This window comes from Pseudophryne corroboree, chromosome 4 (assembly GCF_028390025.1).
Source record: "Pseudophryne corroboree isolate aPseCor3 chromosome 4, aPseCor3.hap2, whole genome shotgun sequence".
Taxonomy (NCBI): Eukaryota; Metazoa; Chordata; class Amphibia; order Anura; family Myobatrachidae; genus Pseudophryne; species Pseudophryne corroboree.
In genome coordinates, this window is record NC_086447.1 from 451,140,633 (window position 1) to 451,154,709 (window position 14,077).

General features: G+C 46.1%; 2 pseudogenes; one reads left to right on the plus strand and one right to left on the minus strand.

The window, feature by feature from the left end:
• Positions 1–9,681: 9,681 nt before the first annotated feature.
• Positions 9,682–9,800, minus strand: LOC134912381 (5S ribosomal RNA; annotated as a pseudogene).
• Positions 9,801–11,610: 1,810 nt separating this feature from the next.
• Positions 11,611–11,729, plus strand: LOC134912718 (5S ribosomal RNA; annotated as a pseudogene).
• The last annotated feature ends 2,348 nt before the right edge of the window (positions 11,730–14,077 follow it).

Here is a 14,077-nt window from a genome sequence, read left to right on the forward strand (position 1 = left end):
CGTCTTATATATGAGGGATGCACAGAGGGATATTTTGCCGGCTGGCATCCAGAATTAATGCAATGTCCATTCTGTCAGGAGGGTATTAGAGACCCGACACTGGACAGGTGATGCTGACTTTAAAAGGCACATAGAGCCTTATAAGGGTGAGGAATTGTTTGGGGATGGTCTCTGGGACCTCGTATCCACAGCAACAGCTGGGAAGAAAATTTTTTACCTCAGGTTTCCTCACAGCCTAAGAAAGCACTGTATTATCAGGTACAGTCCTTTCGGCTTCAGAAAAGCAAGCGGGTCAAAGGCGCTTCCTTTCTGCACAGAGACGAGGGAAGAGGGAAAAAGCTGCACCAGTCAGCCAGTTCCCAGAATCAAAATTCTTCCCCCGCTTCCTCTGAGTCCACCGCATGACGTGGGGGCTCCACAGGCGCGGTACGGTGGGGGGGCCGCCTCAAAAATTTCAGCGATCAGTGGGATCGCTCACAGGTGGATCCCTGGATCCTTCAAGTAGTATCTCAGGGGTACAAGCTGGAATCAGAGGCGTCTCCCCCCCGCCGTTTCCTCAAATCTGCCTTGCCAACAACTCCCTCAGGCAGGGAGGCTGTGCTAGAGGCTGTATTCTCAGCAGGTGATATTCAAGGTGCCCCTACTTCAACAAGGACGGGGTTACTATTCCACACTGTTTGTGGTACTGAAACCGGACGGTTCGGTGAGACCCATTTTAAATTTGAAATCCTTGAACACATACATAAAAAAAGTTCAAGATGGAATCGCTCGGGGCGGTTATTGCAAGCCTGGAGGAGGGGGATTACATGGTATCCCTGGACATCAAGGATGCTTACCTACATGTCCCCATTTACCATCCTCACCAGGAGTACTTCAGATTTGGGGTACAGGATTGCCATTACCAATTCCAAACACTGCCGTTTGGACTGTCCACGGCACCGAGGGTCTTTACCAAGGTAATGGCAGAAATGATGATACTCCTTCGAAAAAAAGGGAGTTTTAATTATCCCGTACTTGGACGATCTCCTTATAAAGGCAAGGTCCAAGGAGCAGTTGTTGGTCTGAGTAGCACTATCTCGGGAAGTGCTACAACAGCACGGATGGATTCTATACATTCCAAAGTCACAGCTGGTTCCTACCACATGCCTACTGTTCCTGGGAATGGTTCTGGACACAGAACAGAAAAAAGTGTTTCTCCCGCAGGAGAAAGCCAAGGAGCTGTCATCTCTAGTCAGAGACCTCCTGAAACCAAAACAGGTATCGGTGCATCACTGCACACGAGTCCTGGGAAAAATGGTAGCTTCTTACGAAGCAAAATTCCATTCGGCAGGTTCCATGCAAGGACCTTTCAGTGGGACCTCTTGGACAAGTGGTCGGGATCGCATCTTCAGATGCATCGGCTGATAACCCTGTCTCCAAGGACCAGGGTATCTCTACTGTGGTGGCTGCAGAGTGCTCATCTTCAAGAGGGCCGCAGATTCGGCATACAGGACTGGGTCCTGGTAACCACGGATGCCAGCCTTCGAGGCTGGGGGGCAGTCACACAGGGAAGAAATTTCCAAGGACTTTGGTCAAGTCAGGAGTCGTCCCTACGCATAAATATTCTGGAACTGAGGGCCATTTACAATGCCCTAAGACTGGCAAGGCCTCTGCTTCAAAACCAGCCGGTACTGATCCAATCAGACAACATCACGGCAGTCGCCCTTGTAAACCGACAGGGCGGCACAAGAAGCAGGATGGCGATCGCAGAAGCCACAAGGATTCTCCGATGGGCGGAGAATCATGTCTTAGCACTGTCAGCAGTGTTCATTCCGGGAGTGGACAACTGGGAAGCAGACATCCTCAGCAGACACGACCTACACCCGGGAGAGTGGGGACTTCATCCAGAAGTCTTCCAACTGTTGGTAAACCGTTGGGAAAGGTCACAGGTGGACATGATGGCGTCCCGCCTAAACAAAAAACTAGATATTGCGCCAGGTCAAGGGACCCTCAGGCAATAGCTGTGGACGCTCTAGTGACACCGTGGGTGTACCAGTCGGTTTATGTATTCCCTCCTCTGCCTCTCGTACCAAAGGTACTGAGAATAATAAGAAAACGAGGAGTAAGAACGATACTCGTGGTTCCGGCTAGGCCAAGAAGAGCTTGGTACCCAGAACTTCAAGAAATGATATCAGAGGACCCATGGCCTCTACCGCTCAGACAGGATCTGCTACAGCAGGGGCCCTGTCTGTTCCAAGACTTACCGCGGCTGCGTTTGACGGCATGGCGGTTGAATTCCGGATCCTAAAGGAAAAAGGCATTCCGGAGGAAGTCATTCCTACGCTGATAAAAGCCAGGAAAGAAGTAACCGCAAACCATTATCACCGTATTTGGCGAAAATATGTTGCGTGGTGTGAGGCCAGGAAGGCCCCAACAGAGGAATTTCAGCTGGGTCGTTTTCTGCACTTCCTACAGTCAGGAGTGACTATGGGCCTAAACTTGGGTTCCATTAAGGTCCAGATTTCGGCTCTGTCGATTTTCTTCCAGAAAGAACTGGCTTCACTGCCTGGAGTTCAGACATTTGTAAAGGGAGTGCTACATATTCAGCCCCCTTTTGTGCCTCCTGTGGCACCTTGGGATCTCAACGTGGTGTTGAGTTTCCTAAAATCACATTGGTTTGAGCCACTTAAAACTGTGGATTTGAAATATCTCACGTGGAAAGTGGTCATGTTATTGGCCTTGGCTTCGGCCAGGCGTGTGTCAGAATTGGCGGCTTTGTCATGTAAAAGCCCTTATCTGATTTTCCATATGGATAGGGCAGAATTGAGGACTCGTCCCCAGTTTCTCCCTAAGGTGGTATCAGCTTTTCACTTAAACCAACCTATTGTAGTGCCTGCGGCTACTAGGGACTCCACGTTACTGGACGTAGTCAGGGCCTTAAAAATGTATATTTCCAGGACGGCTGGAGTCAGGAAAACTGACTCGCTTTTTATCCTGTAGGCACCCAACAAAATAGGTGCTCCTGCTTCTAAGCAGACTATTGCTCGCTGAATTTGTAGCACAATTCAGCTGGAGCATTCTGCGGCTGCATTGCCGCATCCTAAATCAGTAAAAGCCCATTCCACGAGGAAAGTGGGCTCATCTTGGGCGGCTGCCCGAGGGGTCTCGGCTTTATAACTTTGCCGAGCTGCAACTTGGTCAGGGGCAAACACGTTTGCAACATTCTACAAATTTGATACCCTGGCTGAGGAGGACCTTGAGTTCTCTCATTCGGTGCTGCAGAGTCATCCGCACTCTCCCGCCAGTTTGGGAGCTTTGGTATAATCCCCATGGTCCTTACGGAGTTCCCAGCATCCACTAGGACGTCAGAGAAAATAAGATTTTAATCACCGGTAAATCTATTTCTCGTAGTCCGTAGTGGATGCTGGGCGCCCATCCCAAGTGCGGATTGTCTGCAATACTTGTATGTAGTTATTGCCTAACTAAGGGTTATTGTTGAGCCATCTGTTGAGAGGCTCAGTTACATTTCATACTGTTAACTGGTTATAGTATCACGAGTTATACGGTGTGATTGGTGTGGCTGGTATGAGTCTTACCCGGGATTCAAAATCCTTCCTTATTGTGTCAGCTCTTCCGGGCGCAGTATCCTAGCTGAGGCTTGGAGGGGGGTCGTGGTGGGAGGAGCCAGTGCACACCAGGTAGTCTGAAGGCTTTCTTTTAGTTGTGCCCAGTCTCCTGCGGAGCCGCTGTCCCCCCCATGGTCCTTACGGAGTTCCCAGCATCCACTACGGACTACGAGAAATAGATTTACCGGTGAGTAAAATCTTATTTTCTCTTGCGTTCTAGAGGATGCTGGAGACTCCGTAAGGACCATGGGTTTATACCAAAGCTCCCAACCGGGCGGGAGAGTGCGGATGACTCTGCAGCACCAACTGAGCAAACGCAAGGTCCTCATCAGCCAGGGTATCAAACTTGTAGAATTTTGAAAAAGTGTTTGAACCCGACCAAGTAGCAGCTGTAATGCCGAGACGTCCCGGGCAGCCGCCCAAGAAGAGCCCACCTTCCTAGTGGAATGGGCCTTTACTGAATTTGGTACCGGCAATCCAGCCGTAGAATGAGCCTGCTGAATCGTGTTACAGATCCAGCGAGCAATAGTCTGCTTACAAGCAGGAGCGCCAACCTTGTTGGCTGCATACAGGACAAACAGAGCCTCTGTTTTCCTAACCCTAGCCGTCCTGGCTACATAAATCTTTATGTCCCTGACTACATCCAGGGACTTGGAGTCCTCCCAGTCCCCTGTAGCCACAGGCACCACAATAGGTTGATTCATATGAAATGAAGAAACCACCTTAGGCAAAAATTGAGGACGAGTCCTCAACTCCGCTCTATCCACATGGAAAATCAAATAGGGGCTCTTGTGGGACAAGGCCGCCAATTCGGACACCCGCCTTGCAGATGCCAAGGCCAATAACATGATTTTAAGTCTACCGTTTGAAGAGGCTCAAACCAGTGAGATTTCAGGAAACTTAACACTACGTTAAGGTCCCACGGTGCCACTGGGGGCACAAAGGGGGGCTGGATGTGCAGCACTCCCTTTACAAAAGTCTGTACATCTGGGAGAGAAGCCAATTCCTTCTGAAAGAAAATGGATAGGGCCAAAATCTGAACCTTAATGGAGCCTAACTTTAGGCCCAAATTCACTCCTGTCTGTAGGAAGTGAAGGAAACGGCCCAGATGGAATTCTTCCGGAGGAGCATTCCTGGACTCACACCAAGATACATACTTCCTCCAGATACGGTGATAATGCTTTGCAGTCACCTCCTTCCTAGCCTTTATCCTCCGGAATACCCTTCCCAGCTAGGATTCGGTGTTCAACCGCCATGCCGTCAAACGTAACCGCAGTAAGTCTTGGAACATGCAGGGCCCCTGCTCTAACAGGTCCTCCCTGAGAGGAAGAGGCCATGGATCTTCTGTGAGCATTTCCTGAAGATCTGAATACCAGGCCCTTTGAGGCCAATCTGGAACAATGAGTATTTTCTGCACTCTTTTTTGTCTTATGATTCTCAATATTTTTGAGGTGAGAGGAAGAGGAGGAAACACATAGACTGACTGAAACACCCATGGTGTCACCAGGGCGTCTACTGCTACTGCCTGAGGGTCCCGTGACCTGGCACAATACCTCCGAAGCTTCTTGTTGAGACGTGACACCATCATGTCTATTTGAGGAATTCCCCAAAGACTTGTAATCTCTGCAAAAACTTCTTGATGAAGTCCCCACTCTCATGGATGGAGATCGTGTCTGCTGAGGAAGTCTGCTTCCCAGTTGTCCACTCCTGGAATGAAGACAGCTGACAGAGCGCTTACGTAATTTTCCGCCCAGCGAAGAATCCTGGTGGCTTCCGCCATCGCCACTCTGCTCCTTGTCCCGCCTTGGCGGTTTACATGAGCCACGGCTGTGACGTTGTCTGATTGAATCAGAACCGGTAGGTCTTGAAGAAGAGTCTCCGCTTGTCGTAGGCCATTGTATATGGCCCTCAATTCCAGTATGTTGATGTGTAGACAAGCATCCTGGCTTGACCATAGTCCCTGAAAATTTCTTCCTTGAGTGACTGCTCCCCATCCTTGGAGGCTCGTGTCCGTGGTCACCAGAACCCAGTCTTGAATGCCGAACCTGCGACCCTCTAAAAGGTGAGCACTCTGCAGCCACCACAGGAGAGACACCCTGGCCCTGGGGGACAGGGTTATTTTCTGATGTATTTGTAGATGGGACCTGGACCACTTGTCCAGAAGGTCCCACTGAAAAGTCCTCGCATGAAACCTGCCGAAGGGGATGGCCTCGTAGGCTGCCACCATTTTTCCCAGAACTCGAGTGCATTGATGAACAGACACTCTTTGGTTTTAGCAGGTCTCTGACCATGTTCTGGAGATCCTGGGCTTTTTCCAATGAGAGAAAAACCCTCTTTTGTTCCGTGTCCAGAATCATGCCTAGGAATGATAGCCGAGTCGTTGGAACCAATTGTGACTTTGGCTGATTGAGAATCCAACCGTGCTGTTGCTGCACTCTCAGGGAGAGCGACACGCTCTTCAGCAAGTGATCTCTCGATCTCGCCTTTATCCGGAGATCGTCCAAGTATGGGATAATTGTGACTCCCTGCCTGCGCAGGAGCACCATCATCTCCGCCATTATCTTGGTGAAAATCCTCTGGGCCGTGGAAAGCCCAAACGGCAACGTCTGAAACTGGTAATGACAGTCTTGTACAGCGAATCTCAGGTACTCCTGATGAGGGGGATATATGGGGATAAGGTATGCATCCTTTATGTCTAGTGACACCATAAAATCCCTCCCTTCCAGGCTGGATATTACAGCTCAGAGCGATTCCATCTTGAATTTGAACTTTTTCAAGTACATGTTTAGGGATTTCAGATTTAAAATGGGTCTGACCGAACCATCCGGCTTCGGGACCACAAACAGGGTTGAATAATACCCTTTTCCCTGTTGGACCAGGGGAACCTTGACAACCACTTGCTGTTGACACAGCTTTTGAATTGCAGCCAACACTACTTCCCTCTCCGGGGGTGAAGCTGGCAAGGCCGACTTGAAAAATCGTCGAGGGGGCACCTCTTCGAATTCCAGCTTGTAGCCTTGGGAAACAATTTCCATCGCCCAAGGATCCACGTCTGAAAGAACCCAGATCTGGCTGAAAAGTCGAAGGCGTGCCCCCACTGGTGCGGACTCCCTTAGGGGAGCCCCAGCGTCATACGGTGGATTTTGTAGAAGCCGGGGAGGACTTCTGCTCCTGGGAACTAGCCAAGCAGGTGTTCTCTTTACTCTATCCTTACCTCTGGCAAGGAAGGAGGAGCCCGACCTCTTCTGGACTTATGCGACCGAAAGGACTGCATCTGATACTGTGGAGTTTTCTTTTGCTGTTGGGGAACAAAAGGTAAGAAAGTAGATTTACCCGTGGTAGCTGTGGAAACCAGGTCCGCGAGCCCCTCCCCAAACAACACTTCACCCTTGTAAGGTAAAACCTCCATATGCTTCTTTGAGTCTGCATCACCCGTCCATTGGCGGGTCCATAGAGCTCGTCTTGCAGAAATAGCCATGGCATTGGCTCTGGAACGGAGCAGCCCAACGTCTCTTTGAGCGTCCCTCATATATAAGACTGCGTCTTTAATGTGGGCTAAGGTTAATAAAATGGTATCCCTGTCTAAGGTATCAAGGTCAGCTGACAAGGTATCTGTCCATGCTGCAACTGCGCTACATACCCATGCCGATGCTATTGCCGGTCTGAGCAAAGCACCTGTATGCGCATAATAGACTTTAAAGTAGTCTCCTATCTGCGATCAGCAGGATCCTTGAGGGCTGCCGTGTCTGGAGACGGTAGCGCCACCTTCTTGGACAGGCGTGTTAAAGCCTTGTCCACCCTGGGAGAGGATTCCCAACGTACCCTGTCCTGTGCAGGGAAAGGATACGCCATAAGAACCCTTTTGGGTATCTGCAGTTTTTTATCTGGAGTTTCCCAAGCTTTTTCAAATAACTCGTTAAGCTCATGGGATGGGGGAAAGGTTACCTCAGGTTTCTTTTCCTTATACATGCGCACCCTCATGTCAGGGACAGAGGGTTCATCAGTGATATGCAAAATATCTTTTATTGCAATAATCATACACTGAATACTTTTTGCCACCCTTGGGTGTAATTTTGCATCATCGTAGTCAACACTGGAGTCAGAATCTGTGTCGGTACCAGTGTCTACTATTTGGGATAGGGGACGTTTTTGAGACCCAGAGGGGTGTGACCCAGTCCAATCCGTGGATTGACTCCCTGCTTTCTCCCTGGACTCTGCTTTGTCCAGTCTCTTATGTAATGAGGCCACACTTGCATTTAACATATGCCACATGTCCATCCAATCATGAGTCGGCGTTGCCGACGGAGACACACCACTCATCTGCTCCACCTCCTCCTTGGACGAGCCTTCCGCTTCAGACATGCCGACACACACGTCCCGACACCCCCATACACACAGGGATCTATCTATAAGGGGACAATTCCCCAACAAGGCCCTTTGGAGAGACAGAGAGAGAGTATGCCAGCACACACCCAGCGCCAACTAACACTGGAATAAAACCCAGATAGCGCTTTTTATATATATATAATCAATGTGTATACACTCACTGCGCCTTAAAAATGCCCCCCCCCCCCCTCTTTTCAGCCCTCTGTCACAGAGTTCAGCAGGGGAGAGTCCGGGGAGCAGCTTCTCTGCAGCATTCTGTGGAGAAAATGGCGCTGTTAGTGCTGAGGGATCAAGCTCCGCCCCCTCCAGTGGCGGGCTTCGGTCCCGCTTCAATATACAAAAAATGGCGGGGGATCTCTGCATTTACTGCCTCTGCAGCCTAATGTACCCTTATTGCCAGTCCAGAGGTTTATTGCTGCCCAGGGCGCTCCCCCTGCGACCTGCACCCATCAGTGCCCGTTCCGTGTGTGTAGTGTGTGGGAGCAATGGCGCGCAGCGCTTACCTCAGTGAAGATCTGAAGTCTTCTGCCGCCTTGAAGTCTTCTTTTCTTCTTATACTCACCCGGCTTCTATCTTCCGGCTCTGCGAGGAGGACGGCGGCGCAGCTCTGGGACGAACGGCGGGGTGAGACCTGCGTTCCGACTCCCTCTGGAGCTAACGGTGTCCAGTAGCCTATGAAGCAGAGCCTATCACTTAAGTAGGTCTGCTTCTCTCTCCTCAGTCCCACGATGCAGGGAGCCTGTTGCCAGCAGTGCTCCCTGAAAATAAAAAACCTAACAAAATTATTTTTCAGAGAAACTCAGGAGAGCTCCCCTGTAATGCACCCTATCTCCTCTGGGCACAAAATCTAACTGAGGTCTGGAGGAGGGGCATAGAGGGAGGAGCCAGTGCACACCCATACTAAAAGTTCTTTATAATGCCCATGTCTCCTGCGGAGCCCGTCTATACCCCATGGTCCTTACGGAGTCCCCAGCATCCTCTAGGACGTAAGAGAAATATATATATATATATATATATATCAGTGACGTGCGGTGGGGTGAGGCAGAGCCTTTCCTGGCATACTAACGTTTGTCATGTATAGGGGTTATACCGCACAGCTATTAAGTAGATTTAAACAACAGATATTTTAATTACCAAAATACACTGATGAAGGAAAAAAATACTTTTTCAATCGAGTTCAATTTGGCGGTGCACCCAGAGTCAGTAACAAAACATGTTGGACAAAAGGAGAGAAAGAAGACTCTTTTGTGGGTGCACTCTTGTATATATATATATGAAAGTATCAAGCAAATAGATTAAAATTCAATATTTATTATCGATAAACATAAAAGCATTTAGTAGTTGAATATACAAATGAAAAAATGAAAATAAAGGGACACAATACATAAAAAAATATATAATAAAAAATAATAATGGAACCAATAATATAGGTGTTGATATCAAATAATGGTTCAAAAAAGCTACCTGGGTGACTGTAATCATACAAATATATGGTCAATCCATGATTAGTCTCAATTAGCTGCCTACACTGTATATTTATTGAAATCAGGCTAGATACTCAATGGTAATTTACTGATGTGACCTGCTGTATTAATTATACCTGACTTGAGGATACAGATAGAAAACAGATTGAAATAAGGAAAGATGAATCTGCTGTCGGTGTTAGACACTGAGCCTGGCCGTCCAAATTTTCCTACTAAACCAAGTATTCCTCAAGAGTCTCCCACTTGAGTACTAACTTGGCCCAACACTGCTTAGCTTCCAAGGTCGGAAGGATTCGGGCGTTACCAGTGTGGTATGATAGTAGAGATTTATTGATTGCTTCTGGAATCACTGATGAGAGTTCATGAATAACATAAGTGGTAAAGAAAAATCGTGAGTACAAAGAGAGGGAGAGAAGAAATAAAAAGAGGGATCTTCTGCCAATGTTAGACAGAGGTAAACCCCTGAATCAATGGTGAGAGTCCTGAAATTAGAGTGATAGTCAGAAAAAGAAATTATTATTGGAACGGTAATTCTTGAATAAATGATGATAAATAATCAATATGAAAGAAAAACAAAAAAAACAAAAAAGGGTGAAACAAAAAATTCTGTAACTGATATCAAAATTATGATACTAATTATAGATAATATCTATCATAAGAATTGTACATGTGTGTTCTTAATTAGTTGATAGAAATGCTTACACCTCTGTAATGAGATAAGTATAAGCAAAAAATAGAGGAGAACACAAGAGGTCAATTAGTGGATAATTGAATGAATTAAGAAATCCACAATGAGAAATAAATATCATAGATGCAGCAACTGAAATAATATGCTTAATGCCATTAATAATAAGCGAATGCAGAGCTTGTGATAGTTATGATAGTGAAAAAGGACAGATCGTAAGGGAAAATCAATAGAGCCACTGTAATAAGTACGTTGAAATAGTACTTCAGTGGTACTTGGTCACTTCCTGGAAGTGACCAAGCCCGGTGAACGGGCGAAACGCGTCTTCCGACCCGCAGCTACTCTGGGGATCACGGTTGTCTCCATCTGCCTAACTGTTTCTGACCCACAGCTACTCTGAGGATCACGGACTTCTTCATCTGCTTAACTGCAGCTGCATCTCTGAGTCAGACGTCCACTCAGTCTCCGAGACGTATGGCGTATTCACGCGGCTGTTCACGGTGCAATCTTCACTGTCTACCACGGTCCCGGACTCGGCGGCTCACGGACATTCCTTACGGCTTCCCTGCGCCGCATTCTGTGTTGACTCTGGCACATTAAATCTGTCATCATCACCCTGTGACCACGGATCCTTCGGTATTCAACACCAGCCAAGCAGTGTCTTTAGCCCCCTGGATCCACGGCACCTGTTTCTTCCGTTACACAGCATCTGATCTTCACACAGACACCGACACGGGTAATATCCATCTTCAGGACACCCGTGATATCTAAATTGTCATCTTTTCAACATATACCTAATTGTCATTCTCTCTATTTGCACAATATATACCACTGAAGTACTATTTCAACGTACTTATTACAGTGGCTCTATTGATTTTCCCTTACGATCTGTCCTTTTTCACTATCATAACTATCATAAGCTCTGCATTAGCTTATTATTAATGGCATTAAGCATATTATTTCAGTTGCTGCATCTATGATATTTATTTCTCATTGTGGATTTCTTAATTCATTCAATTATCCACTAATTGACCTCTTGTGTTCTCCTCTATTTTTTGCTTATACTTATCTCATTACAGAGGTGTAAGCATTTCTATCAACTAATTAAGAACACACATGTACAATTCTTATGATAGATATTATCTATAATTAGTATCATAATTTTGATATCAGTTACAGAATTTTTTGTTCACCCTTTTTTGTTTTTCTTTCATATTGATCATTTATCATCATTTATTCAAGAATTACCGTTCCAATAATAATTTCTTTTTCTGACTATCACTCTAATTTTGGGACTCTCACCATTGATTCAGGGGTTTACCTCTGTCTAACATTGGCAGCAGATCCCTCTTTTTATTTCTTCTCTCCCTCTCTTTGTACTCACGATTTTTCTTTACCACTTATGGTATTCATGAACTCTCATCAGTGATTCCAGAAGCAATCAATAAATCTCTACTATCATACCACACTGGTAACGCCCGAATCCTTCCGACCTTGGAAGCTAAGCAGTGTTGGGCCAAGTTAGTACTCAAGTGGTAGACTCTTGAGGAATACTTGGTTTAGTAGGAAAATTTGGACGGCCAGGCTCAGTGTCTAACACCGACAGCAGATTCATCTTTCCTTATTTCAATCTGTTTTCTATCTGTATCCTCAAGTCAGGTATAATTAATACAGCAGGTCACATCAGTAAATTACCATTGAGTATCTAGCCTGACTTCAATAAATATACAGTGTAGGCAGCTAATTGAGACTAATCATGGATTGACCATATATTTGTATGATTACAGTCACCCAGGTAGCTTTTTTGAACCATTATTTGATATCAACACCTATATTATTGGTTCCATTATTATTTTTTATTATATATTTTTTTAGGTATTGTGTCCCTTTATTTTCATTTTTTCATTTGTATATTCAACTACTAAATGCTTTTATGCTTATCGATAATAAATATTGAATTTTAATCTATTTGCTTGATACTTTCATATATATACAAGAGTGCACCCACAAAAGAGTCTTCTTTCTCTCCTTTTGTCCAACATACTAACGTTTGTGCCAGAGATTTGACTGGATAAAGTATATGAAAAATACAAAGAATATGCTTAAAATATCTTCTTTGCATTATTCTAATCATTTTTACAGCCAAAACTGTGGAGTAAAAAGTCTATGGCAGGTGAGGCAGTGCCCCCACTGACTATCTCTTCTGCACATCTCTGATCAAAACTCACCAAATTTCCAAAAGCATATACTTTTGCACCTGTGTATAATGTCCAAATGTACCTTTTGGCTCATATATTGCATGTAAATCTGGCTCTGGTGCTAGCAAGTCCCACCTGAGCCATTTAGCTCACCGCACGTCCCTGATATATATATATACTGTATATACAATAGCAAAGAAGCGGGCGGCACTCCATGGACTTGTATAAACACACACAGCTACACAGGCTTGTTATTCAACATTTCAGGTGCCTTTATATCACACCTTTTCATCAGGATACGTATCCTGACGAAAGGTGTGATTAAAAGGCACCTGAAACGTCCGTGGAGAGCCACTCGCTACTTTGCGATTGTGTATGGTTCATCGCTGTTCCAGGGGAGGGCACCCAGGTAATGTATATTTTTCAAGTGGAGTGCTGGTCAATCTACACTGTATGTATGTATATATATATATATATATATATATATACACACACGCATATATGTCCAGTGCAGCATTATTGTGATATAATTTCTGCATTGCATGTGACTGTGTGCCTGTATCTGTTGTGTGGCTTCACCTTCAGTGTTTCCCAGATATAACGGTCACTGTATTCTGTACCCTGGGCTGGGTGTTTTTGGATCAAACAATATAGTTGTGCACAGAGTTTATCTATATACCTATATAAGTATATTACTCCTATGTTGCAGTCACATTATACCCTGTCTTATTCCACAGGTTATTGTATTTTTCTGGCTATATAATCATACTGTGTAAGCAGGCTTGGACTGGCCTACAGGGATACAGGGGAAACCACCGGTGGGCCCCACTGCCTGGGGGCCCACCTCCTGCTCTAAGGATCAGGTTCCAGACTGTGCACTTCAATTATACATTATACATATGTTACCTTATACTGGACTATGGTGTATATTCTACAGTGCATTGCTGTTATTAATCTGTTATTAATCTGGTACATTATCATGCATGCAGCAACTGAATTTACTGTATATATTTATGAAGGGGCTCAAAATGTTGCACTCTCTAATGGTTAATTAAACCAATGAGGTGGCAGGCCCCCTCTGCAGACTGGCCACACCCTTAACATGGGCCCCTACCACTGCATTCCCCCGGTGGGCCCTACATGCCCCAGTCCGACACTGTCAGGGTCGGACTGGCCCACAGGGGTACAGGGGAAACCACCGGTGGGGCCCCTTGCCTGGGGGGTCCACACCCTCCTATAGGGATCAGATTTTGCACTTGAATTACACATTATCCATATGTTACATTATACTGCACAAGACTATGGTGTACTTTGTACAGTGTTATTGCTATATATTAACAAGGGGCCCAGAACATGCAAGCCTCTAAGCATGGCCCCCTATTACTGTATTTCCCCAGTGGGCCCTTCATGCCTCAGTCCGACACTGGCTGAGATGCCTTCTTTCAGCATTCATACACTTAATACTGATTGGTACATCTTTAGACAGCACCATCGGTCCCACCATTAACACTTGCACCAGCCCTATGGCAGCTACAGTTTCTCCATCTATGTACAGTATGTCCTCCTGTGTGTGCTTCTGTGTATGCAGCAGCTTTCACTGACACGTAATTGAACAGACCAATTCTGTGTGCATTTCTAGCCAGTGCCCAGGAACATCCACTACATTTGTAACACACTTCTCCCTGCATGCTGCTGAACTGTAATTATGCACGGGGACAA